This window comes from Oryctolagus cuniculus, chromosome 18 (genome assembly GCF_051225735.1).
Source record: "Oryctolagus cuniculus isolate XC-2025 breed Fujian yellow rabbit chromosome 18, ASM5122573v1, whole genome shotgun sequence".
Taxonomy (NCBI): Eukaryota; Metazoa; Chordata; class Mammalia; order Lagomorpha; family Leporidae; genus Oryctolagus; species Oryctolagus cuniculus.
In genome coordinates this window covers 66,812,362-66,833,649 of record NC_142884.1, presented here as the reverse complement: position 1 = coordinate 66,833,649, position 21,288 = coordinate 66,812,362, and the positions used below count along the sequence as shown (strand labels likewise).

Below are 21,288 nucleotides of genomic sequence, written 5' to 3'. Positions count from 1 at the left end.
TCTCTCTAGGGCTGAAAGCCCTAGACATTAAGAAAGGCAGGAGAGGGCTGGCGCCGCGGCTCACTTGGCTAATCCTCCGCCTGCAGCACCAGCACCCCAGGTTCTAGTCCCAGTTGGGGCGCTGGATTCTGTCCTGGTTGCTCCTCTTAAAGGCCAGCTCTCTGCTGTGGCCCAGGAGTGCAGTGGAGGATGGCCCAGGTCCTTGGGCCCTGCACCCGCATGGGAGACCAGGAGGAAGCAGCTGACTCCTGGCTTTGGATTGGCGCAGCGCCAGCCGTAGCGGTCATTTGGGGGGTGAACCAACGGAAGGAAGACCTTTCTCTCTGTCTCTCACTGTCTAACTCTGCCTGTCAAAAAGAAAAAAAAAATAAAGAAAAAAAGAAAGGCAGGAGGTAGGAAGAGACACGTAGGTGGCTTTGCAGACTTTTGGAGGAAGCAGGGTGTGGGGTAAACAAAGGGCAGCCAAGGAAAAGCCAGAGAAGAGCCTGGACCCTTGGGGGTTTGGACCTTCATTTCCCACTTCCACCCTCCGACTGCCTCCAAGGTCAACTGCACTGGGGCACTGGGAGTCTGCTCTAGTTTCCTTTAAAGACAGGGTTCAGAGCACCAGGTGGTTTGGCTTATGATTCATCTCCGCTTATAATTCTGATCTCAGTCACATCACGGATGTTTACCGAAGGGCCACCGAGAAGCTGTCAGGGCCCTCCTCTCCTGTGCTTGCCTGAGTATGCCTCGAATTGCAAGAGAAAAGCCGAGGGCGTGTGCATTCAACAATTATCTATTGATTCCCACCAAGGAGTGGCGGCCAGCAAGGGCAGAGCCTTAGCCCCTCCATCGGGGGCTGTATCACCAACCCCGGAGCAAGCCCTCTGTCTGCGGCTTTGAGGGCCCTCCCTGACAATTAGGCCAGCTTCCTGTCTTGCTGAGGGGCAGAGTAATGAGGTTCCTGTTCTGAGTCTCTCTACCACCCAGGGCTCCTTGGCATCCGCAACCTTCCCCCAGGAGGGCTGCCCTCCCCAGGGTATGTCAAAGGGCAGCTGGCCTCTAAGACTAGCACTCCAGGTACCAACTGGTTTTTTGTTTGTTTGTTTCTTTAAAGATTTATTTAATTTATTTGAAAGGCAGACTCAGAGGGAGAGGGAGGGGAAGAGAGGAGAGCGGGGAAGAGAGAGGGGTCGGGGGTAGGGAGAGAGAGAGAAAGAGATCTTCTATCCATCTGTTTATTCCACAAATGGCCAGGGTTGGTCTAGGCCAAAGCTAGCAGCTTCATCTGGGTCTCCCATGTGAGTACAGGGGCCCAAGCACTTGGGCCATCTTCCACTGCTTTCTCAGTCGCATTATCAAGTTGCTGGATCAGAAGTGAAGTAGCCAGGACACAAACCAGCACCCATATGGGATTGCAGGCGGTAGCTTTTTACCCACTGTGCCACAAACTGGTCCCCGGTCCCAACTCTTTAATGAGGTGGAGCTGGTGACCTGCTCCCATGGCCTATCCCAAAGCCAAGACAAGCTAATGCACCGATCGGGGCTTTAGGAAGGAAGTGAGCACAGCTGTGTGCCTGGGGGGAAGGGCCACTCTCCTCCATCAAAGTCCCTCCTGGCTCTTCTCAGGATCTAGGACAATTTGATCCTGCCCACAACCTGTTCCAGTCCCTGGCTTTCCCCCACACATGTACTCATTAGCCTGGGTTTGAGAGGTTTTAGAAGAGACTCTCACTGTGCCCTTTCCAGATGACGGGGGAGAGGGAATAAGCGGTTTCTTGAATAACCTTCGACCCTCTCTCCAGGTGGAATATCTGCCCCAGCCACAGAGACCAGGCAATAAAGTAAAGGTGACAGTCGAGGCTGCGGGGTGGAGGCCTACCTTGTGCTGTGCAAAATTCCCTACATGGCAGCAGGGTGGGGTCAGCAGGCTGAAATTGATGACGGAATCTCCCTCTTTGAATCTGTCCTGCACCCACGTTTCTCTGAGGCGGTGAGTCTCTGGACTTCTGGTGGCTTCACCTGAACATACGGCATGAAGCGGGGTTCTGTGGGTGCCAGTGGGCAGCACTCTGCCATTTGGAGACAAGTGTGTTTCCAGGCCCCACCCAGAAAGCAGAGCTGGTGCTGCAAGCCGGGAGATTCAGCTTTGTGGCCAGGTTCTTATCTACTTCCTTCACCAAGACCACATGACTTCAAAGTGGTTTTTTTTTTTTTTTTTTTTTTTTCCCCAAACACAGAACAATCTTTCCACCCAACACACCCAAAAAACCTCCATCAGCCAGGCCAACTTCTTATCAGTTTCTATTCTTGGGACCCAGTGGGAGGAAAGAACCGGTGGGGAAGACTTCTACAGTTCCTGCCAAGATCAGACGCTGGAGAACCACCAGCCTTTTGTGCAGCAGCTTAGGAGCTACGCTGGGCCTGAGCTCCTTGTCAAGAAGCAGTCCTATTACAAAGCTCACTCAGAATTCTAACTGCACTCCTAGCAGGTCTAGTTATGTAGGTACTAACCCCCTGGGGAATCCAGGGACTGCAGCATCCCCTTCTTGCCTCCCACAGCAAATGGGCCATGGGAGAGAGGAAGCTGGGTGGCAATGGTGTAGGTCCTAGAGAGTGTGGAGACAGGAGGACAGGCCAGTGCTAGGGGCCGGAGAGTCTGGCAACAAGGCATGTGGAGGAACGCTGGCCCTAGAGGCATATGTCACCAGGGAGTGGTAGAGCAGGACATGGTCCCAAAGCCCTGGGAAGAAACCAGTAATCTGTACTTTAGGAGCCAGGCTGTATTCACTCTTCATATACCGTAGCTTTAGCTTTCTTTTGTTCTCCCTTTATGTTTAGTAAGGTCGTTTGGAAAGGTTAACCTGTAGCAACCTGGAGAAGGTGTCAAAGTCCATGCTCTGACCAAAAAAGACGGATGCCACGCCCTGCCCCACTCTCCAGGTGTGAAGGTAGAGACCAGTGGAGTAAAAGGACGGAGGAGAGGCCAGAGTCAGGCCCTGCTCAGTTGCTGTGTCTTCTGGACATCTCCTCTCTCACAGAGTTCCAGTTAGAAGAGCAGTCAAGAGACTGTGGCCAGCCTGGTGCTGGCTGGTCCCTTCCAGTGCCAGCTCCACAGGTGGCTTTGGGAAGCAGCCCTGGCCTGACCTCCCCAGCACCCACTTGCCCTCATTTTTCTCTGGCTCTGGCTGAGCAGTCATCCTCTTCATGGAGGAGCTGCTAACACGCTGTGACCTACTCCGGCTGGGCCCTGGTTGCTAGGTAATCACTTTAGCACCTCTGGCAAGTGGCAAAATCAGCTGCTACGGAGAAGCCAAAGAGGATCTTCCCCTTGCACTGCCTCTATCCCTCCACAATGAGAGCAGCTGGGTTAGGGGAGGTCGGGGGTCCTTTCCAGTGAACCCATGCACCCTCAAGCAGTGACACATCCTCAGACATCTGGCCCATGTTAGAAGCTCTGTTCCTAGATGATCCAGCATAAGATGAACTACTGCACCTTTGGGGAACGTGAAGGAGAGGGATCCACGGCCCTCGGTCCGTTACAACGGCCTCCAGGGAGTGGGCTTTGTTGTTAGACTTTATCGTGTATCTTGGGCTACACAAGTTCTGCCAACACCGATGGTGCTGTCAGGGCCTGCGACTGTGCAGGGGTGACGCTGGTCTGGGAGCACATGGAGCCAACAGCCTGCTTTTATGTCCTTTGCCTTTCCTGGTGAGGCTGGGGCATCCTTACCCTGATGCATGCCCATAAGTTGACCTTTCACCGTGAACTAATGACTAATGCCAGAGGGCCTCAATGCCAGACTGGCTATGCTATTGCCAAGAATGCACCTTTGGGCAAACCATACTTCTCTGTGACTCAGGTCCTCTCTCCATGAAGTGCACATGATGATGCCTGTCCTATGAACCTCACACAGTTCCCAGTTCCTGTAAAGATTAAATAAGTAATTTCAGGCTGTGAAGTGCTACATACCCAAGGATTATCACTAAGAGTTGGGCTCACAGAGAAGAAGGAGGCAGGGACAAAAAGAGACACTATGGCCAAGCCTAAGGAAACAGGGAGTATGGCCCCAGCCTGGGAGACTTTAGAATCAGCCCCAAGGGGCTTGCATTGTGGCACGGTGGGTTAAGCTGCCATATCCCATAATGGAGCACTGGTTTGAAACCCAGATCCCTGCTAATGCATCTGGGAACGCAGTGGAAAATGGCCCAAGTACTTGAACCCCTGTCATCTATGTGGCAGACCTGGAAGGAGTTCCTGGCTCCTGGCTTTGGCCTGGCCCAGCCCTGACCACTGTGGCCATTTGAGGGTGAACCAACAGATGGAAGATTTTCTGTCTCTCCTTCTCTCTCTTTCAGTCTGCCTTTCAAATACATAAAATAAATCTTTTTTTTTTTTTTTTTTTTGACAGGCAGAGTGGACAGTGAGAGAGAGAGAGACAGAGAGAAAGGTCTTCCTTTGCCGTTGGTTCACCCTCTAATGGCTGCCGCAGCCAGCGCACCGCGCTGATCCGATGGCAGGAGCCAGGTACTTATCCTGGTCTCCCATGGAGTACAGGACCCAAGCACTTGGGCCATCCTCCACTGCCTTCCCGGGCCACAGCAGAGAGCTGGCCTGGAAGAGGGGCAACCGGGACAGAATCCGGCGCCCCGACCGGGACTAGAACCCGGCGTGCCGGCGCCGCAAGGCGGAGGATTAGCCTAGTGAGCCACAGCACCGGCCCTAAAATAAATCTTAAAAAAAAAGCCAGCTTCAAGCAGAAACAGGCAGAGACTAGGGGCCTCTGGGTGCTGAGAGGAGAGGCAGGCAGGGCACTCTGATCAGTGTGGGCTGGCAGACAGCTCAAGAGAGAAGTGGCTGTCAGCTGAGGAGCAGGAGGAAAGATGCATGAGAGAGAGGGTCAGATGGGGCCCACCTCACTTCCTGAGAACCCAGTTCTCCTGTCTCCAGGTGGAAGTGCCCCAGAGCTGCCAAACCTCCAGTACTTTGTTTGCTGCCAACACCACACTCTCAAACAGCCCAGCCCTTCACGGGACAGCCTCCTCTTTCTGGACCAGCAGCCCAGCAAAGTGACTCACTCAAGAAAAGAAGCCTGGACAAGAATGAACTTGAGGGTTCTTGCTAAGTCAGAGGCTCAAAACCCAGAACACACTGCTAACCTATCACTACAACACGCCATTCCTGGGTATGCCAAGTGGGTCAAATATCTGTACCTTCACAAAGGGAGATGATAAGCAATGAGGCCAAAAGAGAGTTATTTTTTCACTTTTCTGTACCTGAACATGGCACCACTGCTCTAGGCATTTTCTTTCAAAGGAGAAGACACGGGGGCACAACTTTCCCATTAGGAAACCCCCTATACAATCCAGAAAGCACAGCCACCACTTGGAACAGCTGCATCCCTTAATAGAGTAACAGTTCAAGTCTCAGTTCCTCAAACTCCAATCTAGTTGCATGCTAATGCAATGATGGTTCAAGTACTTGGGTTCCCATCACCCATGTGGAAACCTTGTTGGCATTCCTGGCTCCTGGCATCAGCCTGGCCCAGCCCAGGCTATCACAGGCAGTTGGAAAATCAAGCCAGTGGACAGGATCTCTGTCTCTCTGCATCACTCTGCCTATCAAATAGATGAAAAAACTTAAAGAATAAAAAATCCAAATGATGGATGACAGTGGATGGAGACAGTCCCAAGGAAAAATCCAGACAGCTGGGTCAATGCCTCCTTTATTGACTTGTGCCTGGTGAGTGTCTTTCCCACCTCAGACAGACCCTTTCATAACAGCAGTTGCCACAGAGATTGCCTTGGGCCATAAAAGAAACATTTGCCATAAACTGCCTGTGTCAGCTCTTTATCGCACAATCCAGGTAAAGAACAATTCCTTCCGGATGGGTAGCAAGGAGCTTCTTTCTGAAAAATTGCAAGAGTCCCCAGCCAAGTCAGACCACCTGAGTTCTTTTTTTTTTTCTTTTTAAGATTTATTTATTTATTTAAAAGGCAGATATACAGAGAGAGAAGGGGAGAGGCAGACAGAGAGAGAAATCTTCCATCTACTGGTTCTCTACCCAAATAGCCACAATGGCCAGGGCTGGACCAGCCAAAACCAAGAACCAGGAGCTTCCTCCAGGTCTCCCACACAGGTGCAGGGGCCCAATCACATGGGCCTTCCTCTGTTGCTTTCCCAGGAGCATTAGCAGGGAGCTGGATCAGAAACGGGGCAGCCGGGACCTGAACCAGTACCCATATGGGATGCTGGAACTGTAGGTGAAGGGTCACCTTCTATGCCACAGTGCTGGCTTCCCACTTGGGCTCTTGCCTCAATCCATATACTGGTTTGGGGATCTTGGCCATGCTTCTCAACTTCCTGATCTGTAAATGAAATGACTCAATGATTCTAACTTCTGGTTTACATTCTACCATTGTTTTTTAACATTGATTTATTATTTATTTGAAAGATAGTATGTCAGTGAGGAGAAACACACACACACACAGAGATAGAGAGAGAAATATCTGCTATCTACTGGTTCACTCCCCAAATGACCACAACAGATAGGTCTGAGCCAGGAACTCCATCCTAGTTTCTCACATGAGAGTCAGACACCCAAGTTCTTGGGCCACAATCTGCTGCTTTCCCAGGTGCATCAGCAAGAAGCCGGATTGGAAGCAGAGCAGCCAGGATAGTCAGTGCTCTGATATGGGTTACTGGCACTGCAAATGGCAGCTTCACCTGCTGTGCCACAATGCTGGCCCCCTAGCATTCAGTTTTTCACAGGTAAAATGAGCACACGGTGGTTGTCTTGGTGTTTCTGACATATAAATAAGGCTGCTGAACCACCACAAGGTCTCCATGGGTCCAAATACATGTGTGGCACTGCCTTAATACCTTGTAGTGGATGACAATCCATTCTTCCTTTGGACAACCACTTCTCCCCCAAATTTCCTTCTCTGTGCTACATAACCCTGGCCTAGCCAATCAGGATCAAAAGTTCACAGCCACAGAGCTTGGGCAAGGGCAGGACATGGGTACCAATTCAGAATGAACCCAGGGTTTTTTTGTGTGAGAATCCTGAGAAGAGAAGCTGTGAGGACAGTGGCTTGTACTGCAGACAGGTGCCTCCTATCAGATGGGAAACAAAAGTGGCACCATCTTCCCTGAATGCCAGTTTTAACATTTATAACCGAAGAAGTCCCATTGATACAACCTCATACACATGTATAACCATCTTCCATTTCATTCAAAAGAACTTTAAAAAACCCCTTACCACATCACTTGCCATCTGATACAAAAGAGCTATGCAGGACTTACATTTAAAACCCCCATCCTAGGGCTGGTGCTGTTGCATAGTGGGTAAGGCACCCTATATGGACACTGTTTCAAGTCCTGGCTGCTCTACTTCCAATTCAGCTACCTGCTAATGCACCTGGGAAAGCAGAGGGAGATGGCCCAAGTACTTGGGCTCCTGCATCCATGTGGGAGACCCAGAGGAAACTCCTGGCTCCTGGCTTCAGACTGGGCCAGCTCCGGCCATTGCAACCATTTGTGGAGTGAACCAGTGGATGGAAGATCTCTCTCTTTGCCTCTCCTTCCTTCTTTCTCTGTAACTCTGCCTTTTAAATAAATAAGTAAATCTTTTTAAAAATTAAAAAAATAAAACCCCAATTCTTGACAGGTCAACCCAGCTCAGAGGTCCACAAGAACAGAAGTGGCCTGTGCACTGACATTCTGGGATTCCTGGCAGTGGCTCAGTTCTGGCCAGAACCCAAGTACTTTTCCAGCTAGGGGCACTGCCCAGTCATGCAGACGGTGAGGGTGGCTTGGGGTCAGCACTGCCCACTGCCAGAGTTCCCCAGGCACTGCGGAAACTCAGCATGGGAGCGGGCTATGCCTTTTGCTGTCCAGCCATGCTCTGAACCAGGGGTCAGGGAAAAGAACAGCATCCTGGACATGGAATGTGCATACGTGGAAGTCTGGACCCTACCAGGTTCCACTCCTCTTCTTGCAATGGGTTTTAGGGGGAAGACTTTCCGAAACTATTTCTCAAACTGTAAGAGTCATTTCTGGCTTTTTCAAATCATGCTGGATACCTGCTGGGACACCAGACCCAATTGGTATCAGAATATGGGGTGCCATTTATATTATCACGTGCTTATTAATAAATTCTCAATATTAATAAGCCTTTGTAGGTTCTTGCTTAATATTCAGAGAAGAATTCTGAATACTGGCATAAATGAACGAGGCAGTGTGGTAAGTTTTTTAGGTTTTATTCAGTGGGAGAAATGCATAGGAGAGTGAGGGACCTATCTAAAAGAGAGAGGAAATCTGGATTTATACCGAGTACCAGGAGCCAGCCACGTGAAGGAGCATGTAGGCCATGAAGCATGGAGCACGCAAAAGGGCCAGAAAGGGCTGGGCCCACAGTGTCCCAGGCCTTTAATCCACTTCCAAAGGGGAATGGTTAATTAGCCTGATTGGTCGGTGGGCACACAGGTATGGCCAGGTAGGGGCATGAGGTCACACAGGGGCGTGGTGAAGAGGTAGTCTTCCAGCTCACAAACCTAATTAATTCTATCCTCTATGCCTGCCTACAACACAATAATCCCACAAACTTCTGGATAGTCTCCCTTACATGAGGGACCTTAGAGGGACCCCAAAACACCTCAGACTCAACCGGCCTTGAACCAAACTCATGCATAACCTGTGCCCCCAAACTCCTCTTTCTATATTCCCAGTTTCTGGGAAAACGACCACCATCCATCAAAGCCCAAAACCTAAAGTCATTCTTGATTCTCCTTGGCAACCTCCCACAGCCCATCTACTATTAGCCTAGCTGGTTCTTATACCTAAAATCCCTCTCAAATCCTTCTATTTCTCTCCATGTCTACAACTATCAGTTCTATCCAAGGAACCATTGTGGCCTACAGTAGCCTCCTAACTACTAACTACTACTGCCACAGATCTACTAAAGAGACCCCTTCAATTCCTTCTCCACAGGAAAGCACAACTGATCTTCACAAATGCAAATTCCATCCGACCTCCCTTTCCAACTCCCCCAGCAAAACAGGCACATCTTCTAGTGCTGGGGGGCCAAGGGGGGCTGGCTGACAGACTGACAAGTCTGACTGGCTGAGGAGCTGGCTAACAGGAAAAGTCTGGGAGCTGCCACTCAGCCAGAGCCCTTGTCCCACTCCTCGGGTGGCTTCAAACTCCTGGGTCAGGCTCAGAATCAGCCTGGCCTTGCCAACACTGCATCTCAGCACAGGCCTCATCTGACCCCAGATGGGAAAGGAAGCTGGTGGCCTGGCCAGGCCAGGGAAACCCAGCTGGGCTGGAGCCAAGGGCTGTGCATTTGAGGAGGGAGAAATGACAGCAAGAGCTGCACAGGAGACTGTCAGAGCCTGTGGGGCCGCCTGGAGAAGACAGCTGTCGGGAGTACAAACTCCAGGAGCCTATCTCTGCACTGTTATCAGGCTGACCCCTGGCAGCCTTGAGGCCTGTGAGAACAAACAGTCATTAACAAGCCGCCCACACTTCCTGCAAGCACAATCCTGTGACCAGCCCAGTCCAGCGGAGGCTGCTGGAAAGCTGGGCCTTCCTCCCCGCCAGGGTAGGGCCTGGGGCCCTGTCCCTTGGCCAGACCCCTCTATCCTGCCCTCCTCCTTGGACAAGACTCAAGAAACCCTTTGCTGTATTCAAACTGGTCTCCTTGAGGTCCCCAAACAACTCCTGCCTTCCCAGTTCAGGTTTTATAAGCAGCCTTCTAATTGACTGGGAGGTGCCACCAAGCCGGCCCCCAGACAGGTTCTCCACCCCTAGCAAATGTTTGTCATGTGACATCGCTGTGACTGTGTGTCCAGCCTGTGACTCCACCTTCCACCCTGGCTTTGGATAAAATTTGGCTAGAGCAGAGGGCAGGGTGCGGAGAAGTAGGAGGAATTTGGAACAGAAACACAGAGGGACCTTATTAACAGTCCCCCCAGGGCTTAATCAGTGACCAGGGTTAAGATGAGAGGAATGAGAGACCAGACAGGTTTTTCTGCCTGCACTCAGGACATAGCCAGATTTAAAGGTGGGAGGTGGAGATGAAGAACCACTGAAAATGGGGGTTAAGTTTCCTGGGTTGCCAAGAGCCTAGGCTCTCCAAGGAGATGATGGAGCAGGCTGGCTGCTGTTTCAGTCAAGTAAGTTAAGAAGGGTCAAAGCAATTTCCAGCTCTGGACCCCATGCTGGCATCCTGGACCCCCAACACTATGTGGCACGTCTCTGTCAAACAGAGGGTTTGAGAGCAAATCCCTGAACAGACCTTCAGATTCTTTATTCACAGATGAGGACTCTGAGGAGGCCCAGAGAGGAGCAGCAGCTTGCCCTGAGACACACAGCACTGAGCCCCACCACACTGAGCCTGGACAATAAAAACCATCAGACCCCTTAGCCCTGAGCGACAAGCTGTTTCCCCTTTGGAAGGGCCAAACAGCCATGCCCTGAGGCTCTTGGGCTCTTAAACAGCCCACCTGGACCTCCAGAGCTGCCAACAGAGAGCCTACAGGTTCTCTCCCTGCTAGAAGGATGAATGGCAAAGCAAGCTGATAAGATTCAGGAGGGGCAGGAATTAGTAGGACAGTACAGATGCAGGAGACAGAGTTCCTCCAAAATCTTTACCTAGGCTTGAAGTGGGGGAAGCAGACAGACAGCTGCGCATTCTCTTTGGAAAGCGACAGAAATGCCACTTGAGAAATTAAAACTCGGGAACGTCACTGTGGTGCAGCAGGCTGAGCTGCTGCCTGCAAAGCCAGCATTTCCTCTCTGAGCCATGGAACACTGGTGGAGTCCTTGCTACCCCACTTTTGATCTAGCTTCCTGCTAATGTGCCTGGGAAAGCAGAGAATGGCCCAAAAACTTGGGCCTCTGCCCCTAATGTGGGAAACCAGATGGCGTTCCAGACTTCCGGCTTTAGCCTGGGCCAGCCCTAGCTATTGCAGCCATTTGGGGAAACAATCAGCAGACAGAAGATATCTCTCTCTCTGTTTTTTCCCTTCAAATAACTAAGTAATAAATTTTTTTTAGCAAAAACTCATATTCATTCTACAAGCTTGTCCACTGTTGGTCTAGTGTCAACTGTAAATTGCTTTTCAGGCACTAAGGAAATTCCCTCATTAAACTGTTACCACTTTGGCCTCAGGTTGAAACTCCTTGACACAAGCTATTTACAGCCCTCGGGTACCATGCACTTAGCCCATACCTGGGCCAAGTTAGAGCCCCAGGAACCAGCCAGAGGCTAAACAGCCCTCCCACCCCACCCCACCCCCACGGAAACTCCCTTGTGGTCTGGCAACTGAAACCCAGAACTCACACTGTCCCCTTGGGAATCCAAGAGAGACAGAAATGGCAGTGAGAGGCTTTCAGGGGCACTCTCCCCGCCCACCCTCATCATGACCTTTCCCACCCAGTGACCTATGCTTGCTGTCTGTTTTCTTGCACAGTCCGAGGACTCCACACACGCCCATAGCAGCTTTCATTTCCTCTTGCCACCCTGGTTCCAACTCACCATCCACAAAGGACCAACATTTTGTCTTGAACTGCACTTGGATGGGAATGAGGGTTGGAAGGATCCCACTAATGGGGCAGTGGAGGCTCAACATTCTGCCAATGTCCCTTTCAAACTCAAGAGAACCTTGCAAAGGCAGGAGGGAGTCGGAGTGGAGGAGGTCACACGGAGTAGAGTGGCCAGGGTGACAAAAACAGGAAGACCTCCATCATACCCTGGCAGTTCCCTTACTGTGTCTCTTCCCACAATCCACCTCTCACCCTCCCCTCTTCACTGCCAGCCACATCCCTTCCAAATTCCCTTTAGGCACAAAAATAAATAACTTGTTGATTTTTCCTCACCAGAGCAGTTCCCTCCAGACCAATTAGCTATTTGCATCTGTGGCTGATCTGCTTCCTCTGAAAGCTGCTGACCGGCTGAGGCCAGGAGGTTGCTCCCTGCCAGCAGGCCCAGGACCTCCCACCTGAAGGATTCAGGAGAGAAAAGGCAGAGCAGGGAAAGGCCTGCCCCTGGGTCTGGTCGTGCCCAGCAACTCAGGGTCCCTGGAGCCGCCCAGTGCCATTCTTTCAGGAGCAGGAAAGGCCTCTTTGAAGTCCTCCAGCCCTAATCACACAGACGTGGGGCTACCTTCTGTGTCCTTTGGTGTGCCCTCAACCTGTTCCTAGACAGGAAGAGGAGGAAGAGACAAGGGAAAAGGCTGCTATCATGTCAAAGGCCATAACCCAGCAGAGGTGAAAAAGAAAGGACAGCTAGGTGAGGTGAAGGATGTCTCCAGGGCAGGAGTCCAGGTCCTGCGGACTCCGCTCCCCTCAGCAGAAGTCACCACTATGTCCGGGCTTCCCCACGTGCAGAGGGTCACAACCCCCGAAGGAAGGAGTTGGCTGGAGGACTCCATTATGTTTCCCAAAACCCTGTTACCATAACTATGTGTCTTGTGTTAACATTATTGTTGTACATATAAAAATTTAGGGACAGGCCTTTGCTACAGCAGCTGGGTCGATCACTTGGTACGGCCTCATCCCATATGGGAGTGTCTGGGTTTTGAGTCCTAGCTGTTTCTGATCCAACTTCCTGCTACTTCACACCCTTGGATGCAGTAGGTGATCGCTCAAGTACCTGGGTCCCTGCCACCCAAGTGAAAAATTAAGCTCCAGGCTCCTAGCTTTGGCCTGGCCTAGTTCCAGCTGTTGTAGCCATTTGGGGCATGAATCAGTGGATTTAAAGATCTCTTTTTGGGGCCGGCGCCGCGGCTCACTAGGCTAATCCTCCGCCTAGCGGCGCCGGCACACCGGGTTCTAGTCCTGGTTGGGGCGCTGGATTCTGTCCCGGTTGCCCCTCTTCCAGGCCAGCCCTCTGCTGTGGCCAGGGAGTGCAGTGGAGGATGGCCCAGGTGCTTGGGCCCTGCACCCCATGGGAGACCAGGAAAAGCACCTGGCTCCTGGCTCCTGCCATCGGATCAGCGCGGTGCGCCGGCCGCAGCGCGCCAGCCGCGGCGGCCATTGGAGGGTGAACCAACGGCAAAGGAAGACCTTTCTCTCTGTCTCTCTCTCTCACTGTCCACTCTGCCTGTCAAAAAAAAAAAAAAAAAAAAAAAAAGATCTCTTTTTGTCTGTCTGACTGTCTTGTCTGTCTCTCTGCCTTTCAAATAAATTAAAAAAGATAACTTCAAAAAATTTTAGCATCCATATCAAAATAAAGAAAAATTAGAATTTTTTTCTCTAGGTAAACCTCGTCCACCTTATTGCAACATGGTAATATCTACTGTGCTAAGAGAGGGTAACATTAAATCTATCTGAATTGAGGCAAACAGTCCTCTTCATTCCAGGCAGATGACCTCTGCTCTGAGAAGCTTTGGGGAGAAAGTTCCCTTCCTCCCACTCATTCCTGGAGGAGGAAACTTCCCCGGTTCACAGCTAGAAAGCTGGGATGGCCCACAGGCCAGTCTGTGCCCTGCAGCCCAAGAGAGATCAGAATGGCAACATATGTTTCACTTAGAATATGTTACAATTACAACAAAGATTTATAAATAAGCAACAATAAATACTTGAAAATGGCTGGTTAGGGACACAGGCAGGCGTCCCTGGTGTGTGCAGCACAATTGGAGGAAAAGCCTATCTTCCCCAGAGAGCAGGCAAAGTTCAGACCCTCTCCTTGCAAAACGTCACTGCCCACTTAATAGTTAGCCAGGACTTACTGTTAACAAGCACTCTGTGCAGAGAGGGAGAAAAAACCCAGGTCCCCAGTGAGCTGAGCCAGGACTTTTAGCTGTTTTGGGTTTGCTTATGTGGGGAACACTGGGGAGGGAGAGAAGCTGGAGCTTAGAAACTGAGAGAAGGGAAAGGAAGGGCAGGGCCATCCTGGGCCAAAGCAGGGAGGGGAGAGATGCAAAAGCACTGGGCGGTCCACAAAGCCCCAGCTACTCTCAGGATGTAGAGGGACTCCGGGGCTTGCGGCTCCACCTCCTCAGGCAGCTGAGGGTCAGGGTCAAGAGCTCACCAGGGTTCTGGTGTGCTGTGGAGATTATACTCAACTCCTCCAAAAGCAAGGGAATGCCATCCTCTCCTGCAAACTCTTCCTCCTCCTGACTGCCCCTCTTCTTCTTCTTTTTTAAGATTTGTTTATTTATTTGAAAGTCAGAGGCAGCCGGGACTCAAACCAGCACCCCTCTTTTCCATTTCTACTGCCAAGTTCCAGCCTTCATTACATCCTACCTGGACCCTACCTAGTTTTCTGTGTCCTCCCTCCCTTCTCTCTTTGTCCCCTTATGACCCTGCCACACCCTGCTGCATACTACTCTGCCTTGCCCAGTCTGGAAACTTGTCACACTAAGTACTCATCACCTTCCACCACCTGCCAACTCAAATCCTTGTCTAGCACCTTGCTGGCTGACCTCTTCCAGCATGCTTTTTCTGTTTTCTGAGCACTTTCGCTTTTGAACACAGCTCAGCGGGCTGCCTACCATGCCACCAGCACTTTTCTTTCCAAAGGAGGGAACATGGTCCAGATTGGGCCAACCAGACATTTTTCCTCCCTGGGATGTAAATCCCAGGTGGTAGTGACAAAATTACTGCATACAGCCAGGGCCTGGTAACTGTGACACCTGCACTGGCCTTTTGCTCCTGTCACATCCACTCTGAGACCCAGGAAGGGACCTGGGTCCCATATCATCCATCTGATTCTGTAGTTCTCACAGCTTCACAGGGAAGGTTTTTTTTTTTGTTTTTGTTTTTTTTTTTTTTTTTTTAAGATTTAGTCCTTTATTTGAAAGGCAAAGTAATAGAGAGGCAGGGGCGGAAAGAAAGAGGGAGGGAAAGATCTTCCATCTGCTGGGTCACTCCCCAAATGTCCACAAAAGCCAGGACTAGCCAGGATGAAGCCAGGAGCCAGGAACTTCATTCGGGTCTCTCATGTGGGTACAGGGGCTTAAGTACTTGGGTCATCTTCTGTTGCTTTCCCAGGCCTATTAGCAGGGAGGTGGATTGGAAGTGGAACAGCCAGGACTCAAACCAGTGCCCATATGGGATGCCAGCTCTGCAGGCTGTTGCTTAAACTACTGTACCACTACACCAGCCCCCTCCAAGGACGTCTTCTGCTGCCAAAATCTGAGCAACGCTTTGCTTATACTGGAGCTCGGAAAACAATACACCAAAGTGAAGATCTCAGAAGTAATGTCTGAGGCTGGCGCTGTGGCATAGTGGGTAAAGCCGCCACTTGCAGTGCTAGCATCCCATATGGGTGCCGGTTCAGGTCCTGGATGCTCCACTTCCAATCCAGCTCTTTTCTGTGGCCTGGAAAAGCAGTAGAAGATGGCCCAAGTCCTTGGACCCCTGCACCCACATGGGAGACCCAGAGGATGCTCCTGGCTTTGGCCCAGTGCAGCTCCAGCCGTTGAGGCCAATTGAGGAGTGAACCAGCAGATGGAAGACCTCTCTCTCTCTCTCTCTGCCTCTCCTTCTCTCTCTGTGTAGCTCTTTCAAATAAATAAATATTTAAAAAAAAAAAAAAGAAGAAGAAGAAGAAGAAGCAACGTCAGAAGTGAAGTTCCTCTCTGATTTTCTGTTGTCTCCTCTTCCCCTTTTCCCCTCAAGGCAAGCCATAGAAATGAGCTTTCTTCTTCCCCCAAGGTGGGGCATAAAAACTAGGACTCCCTTGGAGCCAGTCCTGTGACACAGTGTGTTAGGCCATTCCTGCAGCACAGGCATTCCATACAGTTTAAGTCCTGGCTGCTCTATTTTTGATCCAGCTCCCTACTGGTGCACCTGGGAAAGCAGCAGCAGATAACCCAAATACTTAAGTCCCTGCCACCCACATGGGAGACCAGTATGGAGCTCTTGGCTCCTGGCTTCAACCTGGCCCAACCCTGGCCACTGTGACCATTAGGAGAGTGAACCAGCAGATGGAAAATCACTACCTCCCCCCAACTTCTTACCACCCTGTAATTCTGCCTTTTAAATAATAAGCAAATCTAAAAAAAAAAAAAAAAAAAAAAAAAAAAAAAAAAAGGAACAAAAGACCTGAGTTTGAATCACAGATTCTCCAACTTGACTCTGGGCAAGCCTGGTAAGTTTAGTACATCTCATCTTTCATCTTTGAATCAGGGACAATGCTGCCAATCTTTCAATGTCACTGTGTGAATTTGCTAACACATGAGAACATCTAGTGGCACAATTCCTGGCTAGCAGAAGGCACTCAATGAATGGCAGCCATTATTCAAGATATCAGTAGCAACTGGTTTAGCAGACGCTTGGCTGGAGGGTTGGAATCGGAAGTCCTGGTGCTGCTGTGAGACTCACAGCGAACCTCTCTGTTCCTTAGGAATCCTTCCTGGGTATATTATCTGCCTCATAAACCTGTGATTGGCCTGTAAAACAACAGATGGGAGATGCTTTGCAAAGCACAGTAAGTGATTCCTCCTCCGTGTGTAAACCTCAGATCCTTGAGCTCCTGTTTAGCGTACAGGGATGGCAGGACTTCACCCCCAGTGACCCCAAGCCACTCAGTCTGGGAGACACAGGCCCGGGAGGGCTTCCTCAGCATCTGCCTCACTTTGTGCATGCAGCCATCCTTTTCCAAAGTCATGGCTTCTTAATGTCCTGTTTGGTCATGCGGTCTTCTTTCAAATAACCATGACAACACAGTGCTTATAGTAGGACTGCTGGCCCAGGTACCACATGTCTTTTTTTTTTTTTTTTTTTTTTGAAGGTTTTTATTTAATGAATACAAATTTTCATATGTGCAGCTTTTAGGGATTTAGTGTTTCTTCCCCCCATTCCCGCCCTCCCAACATGTCTTCCTCTCATTATAACAACAACCCTGAGCAGCATCAGCATGGGAAAAAAACAAAGCCCAAACCTATGCAGTTACCAGAATAAGACTGACTGGGAAGAAGTAAGGCAGAAGGAGGCCTCTCGTAAGACTTAACATCTGGGGCAGGTGTTTGGCACAGCAGTTAAGACAGTGCTTGGGACACCCATATCCCCTTCGAGTGCCCAGGTTCAAATCCTTGCTATGCTCCCAACTTCAGCTTCCTGCTAATGCACACCCTAAGAAAGCAGATGATGGTTTAAGTGCTTGGGTCTCTACAACTCACGTGGGAGACCTAGACTGAGTTCCTAGCTCCTGGCTTTGGCCTGGCCTAGACTAGACCTGGCTATTGTGGGCACTTGGGGAGTGAACCAGTGGATGGATCATCTCTCTTTGTCTCTCTACCTTTCAAATAAAATGGGAAGAAAAAAAAAAATACTTTACATCTGCCTGCATTAACCTCCCAAGCAACTGTAATAGGCTCAGCGAGTACTTCTCGAAGCGTTAGCCTCAAGGAGCTGGACAGGGATGCCAATTCCAGGCGCCACTCAGACTGATCAATCAGAAAATTCTGGGAATGGGGCCCAGTAATCTGTGCCTTAATGAGCTCCCTAGGGGATTCTGATGCCTGGTCAAGTGTGAAGAACCCTGCCCGAAATTTTTAACCATGAGACCCTCTGCTTTAGCTCCAGCATTTACTGAACACCAACCATGTGCCAAGTTCTGAGCTAGTCAGTGGTATTTCAGAAATGAACACACATTTGAACACTATCCACATCTAACACACATTTGAACACTATCCACATCTAACAGGGTGGAAATCAAGCAGATACTAACAGATACTAACCAGACAAGGCAGAATGTGGTACAGAATGACACAAGGGAACCCGTTTTCCACCCCTCTCCCCAGGCCCTACTCCTCAGATCTCGAGGCTTGGCTTGCAGCAGAGAGGCGGATGCTCCCATGCAGTCACACTGAGTGGTTCTTAGGAGCTTTGAAGTGGGCCATATCTGAGACTTTGGCTCAAAAAGTTCCCTGGGGCCCCTCTGCATGCCACAGCCCATCATAAGGATACACTCCAGGATAGGGTCACTCTCACAGGCCTCCAGCAGGCTTGTACTCCAGTGTGCAGATGCCGACATAAACACTAGCACAGACACTTGGCCCCCTGGCCTCTCTACTATCTCAAGTTACAAGGCTAAAAGCATCCTAGCTACAGTCACAGAGGAGGAGTGGGCGGGGGTCCCGAAGCCGGGAACCATCTGGTTCAGATCAAGATTGCTCATCCGGGACCCCACTGAACTCCCAGAGCATCCCCTCTCTCCCTGATAGTTCACAGGTTTCTCTGCCTTCCTTCCCCTCCTTCCCACTGGGAAACAGGAGATTGGGATAGAAGGAGCCACAAACAAAAAATCCACTGAAAGAAGATGACAAAACACAAAGCTGAATTATACAAGCAAGTCCGTGCCAACTCTCAGAGCCTTTGTTCCCTCTTCCCATCACATCCTGAGCACCACGACTAAACTTGAGCTCACCACCCACAGACATGTGCTTCCAGCACCCAGAGCTCAGAGCACCCAGCAGGCATCCCTCTCTGAAAGGGCGACCCCCTCCAAAGTCAGCAGTAGAAGCAAGATGAGGCACAGGAGTGTGCTCTCCCAGACTCCTCTTATGCCACCATCTCCTTAAAGACAGGCACCAGTGCCTTCCATTTCAACGGGACTGCAGAGCTCATCTGGCCTAAGAGGAAAGGATGGCCAACCAGCTTCTCCACATCTGTCCCAAAGACAAGGCTGGGCTGTGAGTTACTGGCTGGGAATGGCTGTTTCCTGCGATCCTGGAGTACCCTCAACCCCCTCTGCAGCTCTGGGTGAATGGGCTGCAGGTCTATTTCCACCACCAGCACCTCTCCATCCTCACTCCCCAAAACACCAGCTGAAGCTGTTCTCTGGTCCTGCATGCCGCTGGAAAGCAAGATGGGAGACGAATGCAGCTGGCCAGAGACAGAAATCGAAAGGCTAACTTGAATGAGCAAGCAAGCAATGGGAAGGGGGTGTTTCCTTTACAGGCAGAGAGGGCCAAAAGTGGAACCCGGGGAGAAGAGGGAGAAATAGAAGTGGTAGGAAGCTAATGGGGAGACAGTCTGGGCTGCGGCAGGGGCTGGGAAGTTTAGTACAGGCACAGAGGAATGACTGGAGGGAACAAACAACTCTTCCATTGCAAGGCATGGAAGGAACAGGAGAGACCAGGCTCAGCCCAGCTTCCATAAGACTGGCGCATTGACCAAGTTTCTGGCTTGCACTGTTGCCTTCAAAGTGAGAAAGAGGTCAAGCTATTAGGTCTTATTAGAAAGAACTGGGCCACTGAGGGTGAAGAGGGCAGTGCCATGTGGGGAAAGGGGACGAGCAGAGAGGCGCTGATGGAGCAGCCAGCCTCTGGCCAAGAGGAGCCGGGCCGGGGTCCCCAGGTAGGGCAGAGGCCGGAACCCCTCGGAGCTGGGGGTACTAACTAGGTAGCGGACTGGAAGTCGGACCAGGAGCAGAAGCTCTTCAAGGCAAAGGGCTGGGGGCTGCCGGCACGGAGTGCAACAGAAGCGCCAGGGAGGCTGGAGCGGCATGCTGTGCAGGAGCAGAAGGCGGGGATCCGGACTGAGGCCAACGCAAGCGGACCCCCGCCCACACGGAGGAGTCCAGCGCCCCGACCCGGGGGAAGTTGTCGGGCTGCACCGGACCGGACCAGGCTGGGCCGCCGGGCCGAGCCAGCTGCCCGCGCAGAGGAGGTCTGGGGCAGCTAGGGGCCCGGGGCGTCTCGCATCCCGCCCGCCTTCATCCCGCCCGCGCACCTCAGTCAGCATCGGGCGCCGCGCGGGCCATGCTCGCCGCTCCTGCCGCCGCCTCCGCCCGTGTAGAAAGCCGCCGCCGCCGCCGCCGCCGCCGCCAGCGTCCGGACCCGTTAGCTCCGCGGCTCTCTCGTCCGCCAGCCGCGGGCCAGTCCCGCCCTCGCCCGGCCCAGCCCAGCCCAGCCCAGCCCTCCCCGAGAGCTGCTGCCGCCGCCTCAGCCCAGCCCCTCCCCCCACCCCTGCCCAGCTCGAAGGAAGGGTGGGGGAAGGGGGGCGACTGCCCCCTCCCCATTCACATCCTCCCAGCCTCTCCCCTCCCACCCCTCCCGCGCGCGCTTCGGCATGCTGGGACATGGAGTCCGGCTGGCCCCGGACCGCCAGGGGCGCCGCGCACATGGGACTACCACTCCCATCAGGCAGCACGCGCGCCCCGGGAACTGTGGGCTTTGTAGTTGGGCCGGGGTACGGGGGGGGGTCCAGGCGCAGGGAGGGAGGGGGAGGGTGCAGGCAGTCGCCGTTCCCTGAAGGCTGGGCTGTGGGCGGCTGAAGCCCAGAACTTGGGGTGTACAGTGCCTCGTACCCGAGCTTGGTACCTGGATGCTCAGGGATGTGCCATTCAGCCGAGGATGCCCCTCAGACGTGGCTGTGGCCAGCTGCGGCCAAGCCCAGGCAGCGAGGGAGCTGTTCCCACTTGTGCTCGCAAAAAGCCACCACCAGCTTGACTTCGTGTCCTGGTCCTGCAAGCCAGAGCAGCGGTGGGGCCGCTGGCCCACAGGCCCGAGGAGAGGGAGCCCTGAGTAACAGCATGGGCGTAGGGTGTGGCCTCGCCAGAACTGGTGTTCCACACCTGGGAACCAGTGCCGTGGGTTTCCTAGAGCCCCTACCCGCCTCTCTCTTTCAGCTTCCTACTGTGTAGGGTGAAGTGCGCGTTTTTTCATGTCTTTTCCTCGCACAATCTTTTCCCCAACTTGCAAACCGAGCTGAAACCCTCTATGAAGCTCCGGGTGGACACAGTGAGTCACCCTCCAAGCCTGCTCAGCTCTCTTTCGGTGTATTTCAGATTGGCCTGGGGAGTTTGTTCACACACAGCTCGCTGGCTCGGCAGCAGTTCCTATTTCCTTGACTGTAGGGTGGGCGTTTGCATTTGCCAGGTGATGCTGTGGGGAGGAGGGGCGGCCTCTGAGAACCGGAGGTACTGGTGTGTTGGCCAGAGTTCTGGCTTTGTCTTTCAAGGATGGCCCTGCTGTGGCCTAAAATAATAGTCTCTGAAGAGCCAGGACTGGAATGCAGCTTCCAAATCCAATTTAACACCGGAATGCATCCTCCTTCCCCTCCAAACCCTGCACCTGCCTCTCCATTTTTTTTAAAGATTTATTTATTTATTTGAAAGGCAGAGTTAGAGAGAGGTCTTCCATCTGCTGGTTCACTCCCCAGAGGGCCGAAACAGCTGGAGCTGTGCCAATCCGAAGCCAGGAGCCAGATGTCTTGAACCAGTGTCCTATGGGATGCCAGCGCTGCAGGCAGTGGCCTTATTCACTACACCACAGTGCTGTCCCCTCTTCCTGCTTTTAAAAACTCCTTTTGTTTATTTGACAGGCAGAGAGACACTGAGAGTACCC

General features: G+C 51.9%; 1 protein-coding gene across 2 annotated transcripts in view; it reads right to left on the bottom strand.

Moving 5' to 3' along the window:
* Positions 1 to 19,903, bottom strand: part of ST3GAL2 (ST3 beta-galactoside alpha-2,3-sialyltransferase 2) — a 52,662-nt gene extending 32,759 nt beyond the window's left edge. Inside the window, exon 1 of one of the 2 annotated variants that reach the window (XM_002711715.6) lies at positions 19,673 to 19,903. The gene's annotated coding sequence lies outside the window, so the exon portion shown is untranslated. Of the gene's footprint in view, positions 1 to 1,864; positions 2,119 to 19,672 lie in introns of those variants that run through there. The other variant, XM_017342358.4, reaches the window with a different exon arrangement.
* Between the last annotated feature and the right edge of the window lie 1,385 nt (positions 19,904 to 21,288).